At 42.4% G+C, this 13,029-nt stretch overlaps 1 protein-coding gene across 3 annotated transcripts in view; it reads right to left on the bottom strand.

Annotated features, from left to right (window-relative positions):
• LOC112465969 (dipeptidyl aminopeptidase-like protein 6) overlaps window positions 1–4,389 on the bottom strand; it is a 63,514-nt gene extending 59,125 nt beyond the window's left edge. For 2 of the 3 annotated variants that reach the window (XM_025033832.1, XM_025034110.1), the window contains exon 1: window positions 3,631–4,389. The gene's annotated coding sequence lies outside the window, so the exon portion shown is untranslated. Of the gene's footprint in view, window positions 1–3,402; window positions 3,600–3,630 lie in introns of those variants that run through there. The other variant, XM_025034042.1, reaches the window with a different exon arrangement.
• Between the last annotated feature and the right edge of the window lie 8,640 nt (window positions 4,390–13,029).

Genomic DNA, 13,029 nt, shown 5'->3' with positions numbered 1-13,029 from the left:
TGTTGCTCGATTTTTACTTCTACGGTTACAGACGGCCGAATCGACCAGCGCGATTGGTCCTTACTGTTACGTTCTACGAAAAGTGTGTGTGCCTTGCTTTATTGTTGTTTTGCGATTTGCGCGACCAGTACGTGCGCGCGCGCGCACGTCGTTAGGTATTCCCGGATGGCGTCCTAATTCACCGGTGAGTTCTCCAGGTAGAAATTCCGTATCCCGCGGAGAATTTAAAATTAGGAGAGGAAAAACTTCCGCGCGCGTTTGCGCTCGACGACGACAGGGTCAGAATGTCTTTTGTCTCTAGAGACATTCGCGCGCGTCCGTTAACTCCCTCACATTTTAATTTGGCCTGTTGGCCTACTTGAAGTAGCGGCTAACTTGACCAAATCGCTAAACCGAGAATACCGACTCGCGAAATTGAAATTAATGATTCGATCCCTACTCGGCGCTCATCGCGATATCTTCGCTTAGAACGAGTGCGTGATTCTCTATAGTGTCGTCGTCTGCGCGAAAACGCGGGTAAAATTAACTTTCCCGCTGTGCAGAGGTATTTTTGTAATATGTGATGCCAACGGTGCGATCGTCTTCGATTGAAGTAATTCTTCTCTTAAGAAATCTGTTGGTGACAAACACAAATAGATCATTCTTAGATGTAAATAGGTGACTGTTTTATTTTTGCACTATCTCTTGGACAAAGTTACAAAATTGAAAGTCAGAAAGCTTACGACGGGAAATTAACAGATGTGCGGACCGGAAATGACTGTCCGTACATTACGGTTAGAAACGGCCGAGTTCGCGAAAACGATTTTGTTAAAGGAAATTAGTGTGCCGCCAAGAGAAATTATGGCTCGCACGGCGGCAGTGTCGGAATCCGACATTCCGATTCGATGTCCGATACCAGGGTAACTTTGTCAGCCGCGCGCGGTTACCGAAGTTGAAAACTCGTGTCCCTCGATTAGCTGAGAATTTCCAGCGTAAGGCGCCGCCATAATTCGGAGAGCATCGGCTAGTTTAATTAGAAGTACGTACGGGTGTCGATAACGTGATTATCGGACGTTAACGAATGCCAGCTTGATACGCTCCCTAAGAATGAACACCAACCCTGTTCATATCTTTGGACGAATGTCAATAAATCTGAATGCGAATTGTAATTTAGTTCGCTTCGATTTATGGATAGATCAGATATTTAAATAAGATTGGATGCTAAAATATGCGGGGAAGGCGTGAATCTACGGGCGATGATGATTAATGTAAAAATCGGCGATAAACTTCACGCGATAGCGATCATCGCGATTCCCGGGTGTCGTTCCCAAGACACAAACAGCCGGCGGTGGTTTTTACGAGCGCCGTCGTTTTGCATCATCTTAAATGGACGCGGGAAGAATAAAACGAGCCTACCGACGCGATCTCCTGGGGAGTCGCGTGTTCCAACGACTCTGTCACTCTCCTTCGTCATGTGGATCAAGCGGTCTTAAATGTGTCTCGCTTCGGCAAATATTACTCGTGAATGTGTAAGATGTTCCATCACACCGGGGTGGAAAACCTTAGGGTATGTGACAGACGAGGGGGAAACGATAAGGGGACATTATTTTGATGTCGAAGATAATAACTCTTTTTTTCCCGCATACATAACTTTTTTATATTTTATGTATACATGTATGCATATTTGCATATATATGAAATATAATATATATAAAAAAATATATATATAATATAATATAGTATATGTATATAAAATATATATACGTATATATATGTATACATTCTTTCTAAAATATTCTCATGCTCGCTCAACAACGTCGATGAATCCTCGATATACAGTTTCATAGGGATGTATTTCGTGGATCTTTATTTCACTCCCGATAAAATGTGATACGTGTTTGGGCAAGCTTTAATTAACACGATCGTTCCTCACGTTACCGGAGATACCGGGACCGTATGAACACGCTCGCAGCACGCTCGTCTATTCTGTCGACCGGGATTCATCGACAGCGGGACCTCACGGTGTACCGGCCAAAATTCCTGGAGCACACGATAATAACCGGACGGTTGACGTTCACGTCAACGCGCGCATTGTGCGTTACATCATGATTCATGCTTGGATTTTCAGTAATTAATGCATAGCCCCCGGAATGCCGCATAAGTCGAGTGTCAGTGTCGAAAAATGGATCGAGAAGATCTTCAAACCGCAATATCGTGAGAAAGATTTAATTTCCAATATAGAAAAAGAAAGGAGTGACATTTCTTTAAACAGCAGAGGAATTCTTCTACCAGTGGATTTAATTTAAAGTTCTTACTGCTCGATAGAACATCAGTTTTTATTGGATAATTATGATATCAAAAATATTTTCCTTTTTTTTTCAATTATCTCCAATTAATGCGGATTCTTTCACGCATATGCGTGAATTCCTATAGGAATGCGCTCGTTTATTTAAATTTTTGCGAAATTAGAGACTAACAAGACTTGACGATACTCCGTGTAAGTCCATGCAAAGGGGATTGAATCACGTTAAATGCCTGCGATATCAGGTTATCGAATATATTCACGCATGGGAGGCAGTTATCCGAGAAGATAGTCGAATTGTGGCGTCTACGATGTTGCAAAGCAGCGGAGAGTCGATTGTCGCCACAGACGCCGACGCGTTTTGGACCGTCAACGAGCGTTGAACGGTTATTCTCTAAGGACACGCCATCGTTGTTCGCTACAAACCGGAAAACTGTGCATATCATTGACATAACCCAACGCAGTTTCGCACAAAACGATCAGGAGCGATGAACACGAAATGAAATCCGAACCATTAGACGAGTTTCGTGAACATCACGAAGAAATTTTACACCAGGAAGAGACTGGATTGAAGGATCTATCGACTTTACGATCGCTTTGCGTAATCAGATAGAAGTATCTTGGGAAAATGTAATTCATCAAACGATTTCTGAGAGAAGCGCGTCGTTGGGACTAAAGTTTCAAAGTAATCCTCTTGACTTTTATTACGGCGAAGAGGAGCGTCTTCCAATCAGCAGTCGCGCGGAATCCGCAACCCGGAAATTCACGAGTTCTCTCACAAGTAATCACAATTATAGATCAACGAAGCTTGGTTAATTATTAAATAGATTTTACAAGTTTATGATAACGTAAATGATAAGATGGCGTAAAATACAAAAGACCGGAAAGAGTTTCGTTTTTCTTCATCGTAGAAAAACAAGAGGCATGCACATCGCTCGATGGAGTATCAGTTTTCGATAAATATATATATTATGAACAAATGGAAATTGTTTCTTGTTTGTATATTTACGAAGAACCTTAAATTCGTATCGTTAATAAATATTACTGTCGTAGAATACTTATTCAAAAGATAATAGAGACGCGTACAGGAATTAGAAAAGAAATCTCTAAATTGTACTTACGATTTAGAAAACGCCATTCTCAATCATGCCATTGTCTCCATCAAATCCTTCACATTTAAATAAGCCGATACTGTTGCGAATGCTTACTCCCATTCACGTAGCGCGATCTGCATCCGTTCTGAAGTCGCGCTCTCGATCTCTCGAGCAGGACGAAGAGAGCCGCTTGCGATTTCGAACGCCGTCAATAATCGTATCTTCGTCCTGTCGGAGTCCAAGGATCTTGCTTACCTCTCAGCAAGAGCGAGCACGAGCAGGCAGCCGCATAGGACAGGAAGACAGTAGCTGGACGATCCTGCTGGCTGCCTCGAGGGAAGCTCGCCCGGGCGGCATGGCTCCCACCTCTTCAGCTCGATCCTCCTGGCCGCTGTTGCCCGGCGAAGGATGTCTCACCGTTCGTCACTAATTCCCGGGTAACTCTCTGTACCGCCACTCTCTGTACCGTCGGCAATTCGTGACTCCTGCGTCGCTTTTACGTGACCGCGCACACCATACGTCAGCAAGTAACGCCTGTTAGCAACAACCCTCCCCGCACCAGGAAGTCAGGCCGCGTCTCTCGCGAGGGCGACCTTACCGGGTGTCGTCGCACCACGTCGCGTCGCGCTACCTCTCATCGGAGACGCGGACGCCGCGCGATTCGTTCGATCGTCGACTCGACGAAGAGAAGACCGAGAAAGGAGAAGAAAGAGAGACAGGGAAAGAGAAAGAGAGGAGAGAGAGAGAAGGATAGAAAGAGAAAGAAAGAGAGAGAGAAAGAGAGAGAAAGAGAGATGTGCGATGATGGCAGGACACGATAGAACACCACGGGGTAAGAACTTTGCGGTCGAAACAGATGTAATGATGATGACAACGACGGTGACGGCGGCGATGACGGCGATGCACCGTGCAGAGTTCGTATGACTGACGACAGGATCAGAGACGGAGAGAGGAGAGCACGGAGACCTGGGCACAGGACACGATGGCCCGGCCACTGCGCCGGCACTGAGGCTACGCCGCAGCCTCGGCCTCCTGGTACTCCCTCTTCCTCGCTTTCTCCTACTGTCTCGCTCCCGTTCTGCCCGTCTCGCTCTCTCTCTCTCTCTTTCTCTCTGTAATACTCTTCCACCCCCGCCGCGGATCGCTCTCCCTTCCTCGCGCCGTTACTCGCGCGCTCTTTCTCTCGCGCGGCCATGCCATGGTCGGCAAATTTGGAGAACCCTCTTGGCGCGTGTGTATCAAGCTTCCTTACTCTCTCTTCGTCTCTCTTCCTTCTTGCAACGCAAGCACGCGTCTCTTTTCGAGAGTCCAAATGAACTCTACTCTATAGCTTCTGAAAATTTATCCTCCGTCTCTTTTCGAAGGACCGCCACCCTTCCGCCATCGCCGCCACGTGAATTCCTCTCCCTCTGTTTTACGCGATTTCCCCCTCCGTCGACTGTCTCCAATTTACTCGCGTTTCTCTCCGTTCATCTCTCCTTTTCTGCCTCCCCTCTCTCTCTCTCTCTCTCTTTTGCTCTTACTTGCAACCTTCTCTTCCTTCTGTCCCATTCCTATTCGCGTTCCTCGTTTTCCTCTTCTTCCGTTTCTAAAATTCTGTGTCATGTCTTCAGCGCCATCGTTTTCGTCTCTTTCTGGTCCGTTCTCGCGTTCACCGACTCGAAATACTTGCTCTCGCTTTCTCACAGTCGGTATATATCCACGTCGCTTTTCAGCCATCGCTGCTTTCTCTCTCTTTCCTGCACATCGTCCATCCCCTTTTAGTCGGACCGCTTGAATACCGCTTCCTTTCCTTCTATCTATGTGACTACTTCTCCTCTCCGTGTGACTTCTCTCTCTCTCTCTTCTCTCTTTCGTCTGTGTTTCATACGTCCTTCCCTAACTTGCGTATCCCTTCATCCCTCCATTCGCGCTTTCTGTCCTTTCTTCTCACCTACCACCGACTCCCCCACTAGCTGCGCGCGATTCCACTCCTCTCGCTTCCAGGATCTTCCATCCCTCTTCCATCCGTATCTCGTACCCTGGCTTTCATCCCTTTCGTTCAACCCGACGCGCTCCCCTCCGCTCTTCCAACAGCGCCGCGATCCCGTGTTCTTTACATCTGTCGCGTTCCACCGCGGAAGTCAACCCTGTACCGTCGGAGGGTGCATCTTCTTCGCCCGGTGTGGACTGATGGGCGCGAAAACCTTGTGACACATTCCTGAATCAAGTAAAATACAGGCGTTCAGACTTTTATGTCCCTCCTAAGAATAATACGCTATTTGCGGACGGACGAAGTACTCCTGATAATTTATATCGAACACACACTATGAAGCAGATACACATTATATGAAGAAGGACACATTCATCATACATTTCAAAACGCTTTTTATTGCATTATTATAACAACGTTACGATATATAATTTTAAACATTATTATTCGAGGTAATTTTGACGAGGAAATAATATGTAGTAATTACAATTGCAATTGAAACTCGCTAGGAGAAACTTACGTGGCATTACATAGAAATGCCGGCGGTAATATCAGAAAGCGTACTTTCGTGCGGACTTTAGCGAGTTAATTAAAGGTTGTGCGAAACCAAACGTGGAAATAATATCGTCCAGTTTTTCGCCTAACCGCAAACTGGATTCCCGCATTCCCTTGAAAATCAGCTTGACGATGACGTCCCTCACGGAATCCTCCTCGCGCCTCCACCTTCGCGCGCAAAATCAGAGCGAATCGCGAAATACCGTATCACGTTCTTCAATTAAACCGCGCACTCTGCTATTCAACCACTAATTCTCTTCCTCATTTTTTTTCATTTTCTTCACTTCTCTTCATAGAACTTTGTTTAATTATGAATTAATAACAAAATTAATTTATTTTAATTTTATTTTATGGATATATATATATAGAAAGCTGCTTTTACATCTCGCGTTTAAAATTAAGTGTGATCAGGCTTCGACGTTTATTTGACGACAATGTCGATGAGAAAAATCTGAAGTTGAGAGCGCAAAAACCGATGGAGAAAAATGGAGTAAAGGGAATTGAAATGCGCGACGCTATGTTCTTAATCGATCATTAACTCCGTTTTAATCTCGCGAGGAATATTCATCGTGCCTTTTTTTATTCTGAGTGACCTAGCAGTTTCTTTTGTACTGAATGATCTAGTCTAGACGGGATGATCGTCATTTCAGATGAAAATTGACTTTTACGGAATTTATTATATCTTATCTATATCTTTCAGCTCAGATTTCTGCGCGGTTTTTCTCCTCTCTCCTTTTCTCTTTTTTTCTCCCTTTCTCCTCTCTCTCTCTCTCTCTCTCTCTCTCCTCTCTTTTTTATTTTCTTCTTGAGCCAAGCAGCGCTGTGCCGAGATAAACGTTCGCGGATAACGGAATCGAGTTTCCTTATGCTTATTTAACTGCAAAATGGACGGAAGAGATTTTTGTAAGAATTCTTGCAATATGCTTCTTAAACTATTTTACTCAAATAAATATCCAATATGGTTCGATCGATCTTTTTAAGATGGAGATTTGGAGAAATATAAAAAGCAGCTTTTCAAAGTTGAAGTTATAGAAAAAAGTTTTTATCCGATATTCATGGAAATTAAATATTTTTTCAAATATTGGAAGCTTTAGATTTCTCTTTTTGAATTTGTTATCATTTAATAGCGCAAAGTGAAATATGAGAAGTCTACTGGCATTTTTTTAATCGACTACCGAAGTCCGTTTTTATAAAATAATTTACAGTATTCTTATTATTAACTACACTTATTATTATTCTACACTTAATTTTTAAGTTTGTAAAATTTTTTACTTTTATAACTAGCTTTTAATAATATTTTATGTGTTCTTTCATGTTCTAAAAATATATTCTTCTTTAAAAGTATTTTTGAATATTATGAGACAGATATTAAAACAAAACCTGGATACGTTCCAAATAGTTGATAAACGGTACGGTCACAATTCAAATATAGTTTGAAAGAGGCAACTCGTATAATGTTGCGTTTCGCTACTGCCTACATAAAAAGATAATGGACTATTGTTTAAAGACTAGTATTTACGTACGGTATTACGGATCCGAACTGCAACGATGCCGCGACGTTGTAAAATACCTCGCGTGATACCGTCGTGTCCGTCTTGCTGTTTTATACGCACCCTAGCTTCCAAGGATGCGCGCGCGAGCGCGGAGCGCATATAAACGTCGTCGGTTCATTCCATAAATTCACGGAGCGACGAGGATAAGCTCGCGGCACGAGGTGCGCGCCGTTATAGGTCGGTGCGTACCCGGCTGTGCTGGTAACGACGAGCCGGATACATAAAATGCGTCCGCGTCTTTTGAATGATCCAAACACAAATCCTGCGACGCGGACGCCCTATCGGCCTTCTCTTTCTGATATTGAGCGAGTGTTCGTTAACGTAAGATACACGTGACTGCCTATTCGCAATAATAACTCTCTTACACGCGAGACCGTTATTAGGCTTCGCAAAGGAGAAACGACGAGAATAGCAGTGCATAATTTCGGACGTAAGTCTCGTCGTATCGCGTATAAAGGATTCGCGGTGGGGTATCCACCGCGCTACCAACTGGTACCATCTAAGATCGTACCGAGGCCGACTATAGTCCAGCACCTCCCTTCGTGGTCACGCAAAATGAAAAGCCGCGGCGGTCTAGCCTTATTCAAGGAATATCGATTGACAGAACAAGAAACGTTGCATGCGCGTCCTTGACTCCGAAAACCTTTCCGTTTCAGAGGCCAGGGTCGGCAGGTGGGAGATTAATCGTCCAGGAAATCTTTCGCGCGCGGGGCCGTAAGGACGGGACCTTGGCTGTTCCTCGCCCGAGACACCCGTCCGATCGCCAGATAAGTCACACGGTGAGTTAGCGAACATTGCTATTTTCTTTTCTAAGAGAATCATTAATGCGACTTGATAACGACACGAGGTTACAAAAGAGAGAATTCATTTGAGCTAAAAGGGATCTCGCCGATACTTTGAACAATAATAAAATAAAACGCGAATGAGTATTATGTTTTCGCATCATACTACGTCTTCGTTTCTTACAATTTTCCATATGTTTATTCGTATGTTGAAGACGCTTTTATAATAGTTTAAGATGATATTTATATTAGGTCGGTGCGAGAGGTTTGTCGTTTTTCCATCGAGCTTTGTACTAAATAAAATCAGAAAATTGAAGTTCCTTAAAAAAGGGATTGAAAAATTTTTTCTTGGATGAAAAAAAGGTGTCCAGAAGCTTGTGGCAACAATTTTCCTTCGAATTTGTCGAAATTTTGTTTTCAACTTTATTTGACAAATTTTTCGCATCAATATAATATATTACGTTTAATATTACTTCGTTTATTTCGGTAAAATAGTTTGCAATTTCGATCCGATTCTCTACACTGTAAAAAATTTAATGTCCCAGAAAGTCCACTCTAAATTTTGTGTTAAAATAACTCATGCATTGTGTTATTTTTTACATTTAGAAATGTTATATCGACAAAATAACATTTCTATAAATGTAAAAAATAACACAATGCATGAATTATTTTAACACAAAATTTAGAGTTTACTTTCTAGGACATTAAATTTTTGACTGTGTAAATCTCGCAGGAAAAACGACATCGCTGCCTTAATATAGCAGCGTTGCCGAGATGGGGATGACTTGTCCTACACGGATGATCCTACAGAATGATATCGTGTTGGTACAAAAGGCAAACGAGCTTTCGAGGTGGTCTCACGGGCTCGATCGAAATGCAGTTTCGATCTGCGGTAAATTCGCAGTAGATTCGGAACGGATGCGCGCGGATGTACAACATCGGCGGGCGAACTTTTCCCCCGGTGACATTTCGCGCGAAGGCCGCAGGTCGATTAGGTACGCGACGATCGTCGCGGTGGGAATTTCTGCGCGAAATTCGAGTTTCGGGAGAGCTGCGCGAAAATGAGGCCAGCATTGATGTCACGACACGACTGAATCACACCATACAATGTTGCGATTCTTTACGCAATTGAGATAGACAATTATTTTCGATCAAGTTGAATTGATAGTTTATCATGTAGCACCCAGATACGAGCTCTCAACGGCGTGATTTTCTCCAAATGAAAGGAAGCTCACGACGATACGTAAATATTTACATTCAAAACAACTTTTTGTCAGAACCGTGTGTTGCCAAACGAAAAAAACAATAGGCGAATCGCGCGTCGCGTTCCGTATTCTACGCGTTCCGCACGGCTTTGACACTTCCGCTTTACAATTGACTTTTTTTTCGCAAAAAGCCATCGGCACGCGTTGCAGGTGTAGGTAGAAATGGACGCTCTCGTCTCTCTCTTTCCTGCCGTTCGCCGGTCACACCCATATAGTGACGTTATTCGAAAGCGTGCTAACGCAACGCTTTCACGGTAACAGGATTCTTCAATAGCAGGATGAACATACCATAGACATCCGATCATCCGAATCTACCGCGGTTCTTCACTTTCTATGGATGCCATTCGAGCGATGGATTGCGGGATCTCGTTCATGATGTCATCGGAAGCTGCCAATATGAACTATATTCGCCTATCTCGGGGATAATAACAAAAATCGATTAACGTTATTAGTACGTGCATTCGGTTTCACTCGGGAATTACTTCTCAAGATTTCGTTAGTATTTGCTCTCTTCGTGATATTCTCATTATCTTCGTTTAAGCCATTTTCTTCTTCTGATGTGTAATTTTACGAAAAATCTCGACTATCGTTTCGTGATTCTTATCCTCGTTATATCGAGCGTTATATATACTTTCGCTGTCGAGATTCTCCTGAGATATCAAATAACAAAAAAAAGAGCTACTCGTCTCGCTTATTATTAAATAAAATGTAATAAAATTATCTGCGAGGAGTATCAAATCAGTTCGTCGCTTCGTTCTGGTCGCCCACCCAACCTACTTCCCGACTGCGTCACGGTCTGCCCGCTTCCTTCAGAAACTTTCTGGCCAGCGGAAAAGGGTTGCGTCTCGTTGGTTGGACTCGCGCGCGCCATTCGTCTCGTGGCCGAAGATCGCTATCCGCTAACCGCCGATAGCATTTACGAGCGATGAAAAGCGAACGAGGGAGAGATGACGGTGGCTCGATGACGGCGCGCGCGGTATTGTTTTTGCTCTCGCCAGGAACTTGCGCGGCCGACAATGGCCGGCGCGTTATAATGTCTCCCTCGACGATCCCGAGCGCTACTACAAACTCTGCAGTCCGGGAAATAGACTGTCTCCCTTTTGTTTAGGAAAGGAATTATTCGCCGAGTAGTCGTACGCGAGCCGCGCGTAGTTTCCTCTTTTCTTCGGTCTCGTCACAATTCAATCTTAAAGGCAGCTCTTCTGCCAGTTCTGCCGCGACGGCCGCGACGTGTACAGTGAGTCGATTTTCCTGACAACTTCTAGACTGATGGTAGATTTGCGTCTGTCTTTCATTTCGCGTTTCGTCTCATTATTTTAACTATTTCCAGCGACTAATGCTTGTGCATTTTCTTTTCTGTACTTACTTTTAATTGCACAAGAGAAGAATATTAAGCATAATATGCAATATAAAATATTATTAATTAGTCAATCAATCGGAATCAGCATTTCGATTGTTTCTGAACGTAAGTTTAAGTTCTGTTCCTCTAAAAATATCTCTTACGGCCGTGATTTAACCTTATTGGAAAAGAATAATTCCAAAATGTATCTAAATCTGATTACTTATCGTGAACTCGCGTGCCGAGGTAACCTTCGCGATATTCTTGAGCTATTAAAGCATCATTTAAGCCGTCGGCATGTGTGTACACGGATGAGAGAGGTCTCACTCCAATTCTCATCGAGGTGGATATTCAACGTCGTTAATCGTTAATATTATTTCCTTGCAATCTCAACGATCCGACTTGACGCGAACGTACGAGAGAATGGAAATATCGATCCCCGCTGTCTCTAACGCTATTACGTGAACGGGGCGCGCCGCATCCGTATTATATCGTGTGCGAACAATTAACAAGAGCATACCTAATTTTATTATTAAAATCTATTGATAATAGATGGTTCGCAGCGCTTAATAACATGATGCGATAAACGGATAAAAATAGTGGAAAAATGTGAGTGAAAAAAGACATTCTCGCATAAATCGATGGTATCAGCGCTAAATAGATATAAGGCGGCGATTACGCAAATAACGAAAATAACAATTTAAAATTGAAAATCCAACTCGTATATCCAAGGGCCTTCTTGATCTTCGCTGACCGAGAAGAGTCATGAACTCCGTGAAAACTCGCTTCGATATTTGAGCAAACATTTTTCTCCCCGACTGTCGAAGATTCCAGGTCAGTGAGCCAAGTTGCCTCGAAAATTCGCCCATCCTCAACACACAAGAAGGACTCGTGGACACGATGGATGGAATGATTAAATTTTCCCAAAAGTCACTTTGTCCAGGCCGACTGATCGAGTTGGACAGGTAATAAACGACGTGACGCAAAAAATATAAGTTAAGGTCAGCGGTTGAAAGAACGAAAGGAAAGAACTGTATATTATACATTCCACACGAAGGAAAAATACAACACGAAACTTATTTTGTCCTGACCGAAAATATGAAAATCTAGGTCATTGAGCAGTGGGATAGAATTCGAGATCCATTGACCTATACGGATAACATTACGATTTTTCTTTATTTTTAGAAAGTAAATTAGTATTGAACTCTCTTAACATTCGAATTGTCACATGTAATCTCGGCGATAGCTGCTTACAGAATAAGCACAACGTAAAACGAGAACATCAATATCGCATCAATATCACAAAAAGGATGCAACAATATAATTTGGTTAGACGTTAAGAATATGAAATTATTATAATAGAACAATTATTATTATTACATGGGAAATATGCACAGATTAGGATGTATGTTAATCTAGCGAGACAGAAAAATGTATTTTTTAAAATTCTCTTTATTTGTTGTTAGATGTGAGAAAATAAATCCAATTTACTTTGTAGGAAGATATCAAAGGCAAAAAAGACAGTTTTTAAAAGATCTCATCTTATGTAGGAGTTCCGTATTACATGTATACATATATTCTATGTATTTTTATAAATTTTGACTAATTAACGTATTCACGCATAACATTTCCCCGGAAATATGGCACGAACGAAGTTCTCTTCGTTTCGATCGACAGACAAGTCAAGAATTATTAAATTATTTGCAATTTGTATTTGACACTAAATGTAACAGGAACTTTTGCATACTATTTACAGGCAAGAAATTTCTTTAGTAAAGATTTGCCATCGAGATCAATGAAACGAACGTGAAAATAAATTTTACAACGTACACACACACACACACACACACACACACACACACATATATATATATATATATAACTAGCTGGTTACCCGGGCTTCGCCCCGGAGGACATGTGTAATAAGACACGTAAATAGTCTCTCTCTCTCCCTCCCTCTTTCTCAATCCCTCTCTCTCTCTCTCTTTCTCCCTCTCTCTCTCTCTCTCTCTCTCTTTCTAAAATGCTATAAATTGAAAAATATTACTTTTTTATCTACTGAAGTTCAATTCCGCCGCATACAGTTCTTTGAGATTCACTCAATTATTTTCTAAAAAATTGGAAAAATTTTGTAACCGATTTACAAAAAGATACCGGTTCCCAAAAAGATCAGTAACGAAAAACTATA

The sequence above is a fragment of the Temnothorax curvispinosus genome, unplaced genomic scaffold (genome assembly GCF_003070985.1).
Source record: "Temnothorax curvispinosus isolate PA1 unplaced genomic scaffold, ASM307098v1 QBEX01000209.1, whole genome shotgun sequence".
Taxonomy (NCBI): domain Eukaryota; kingdom Metazoa; phylum Arthropoda; class Insecta; order Hymenoptera; family Formicidae; genus Temnothorax; species Temnothorax curvispinosus.
The sequence above is the reverse complement of the archived record's forward strand: the minus strand, read 5'-3'. Positions and strand labels throughout refer to the sequence as shown.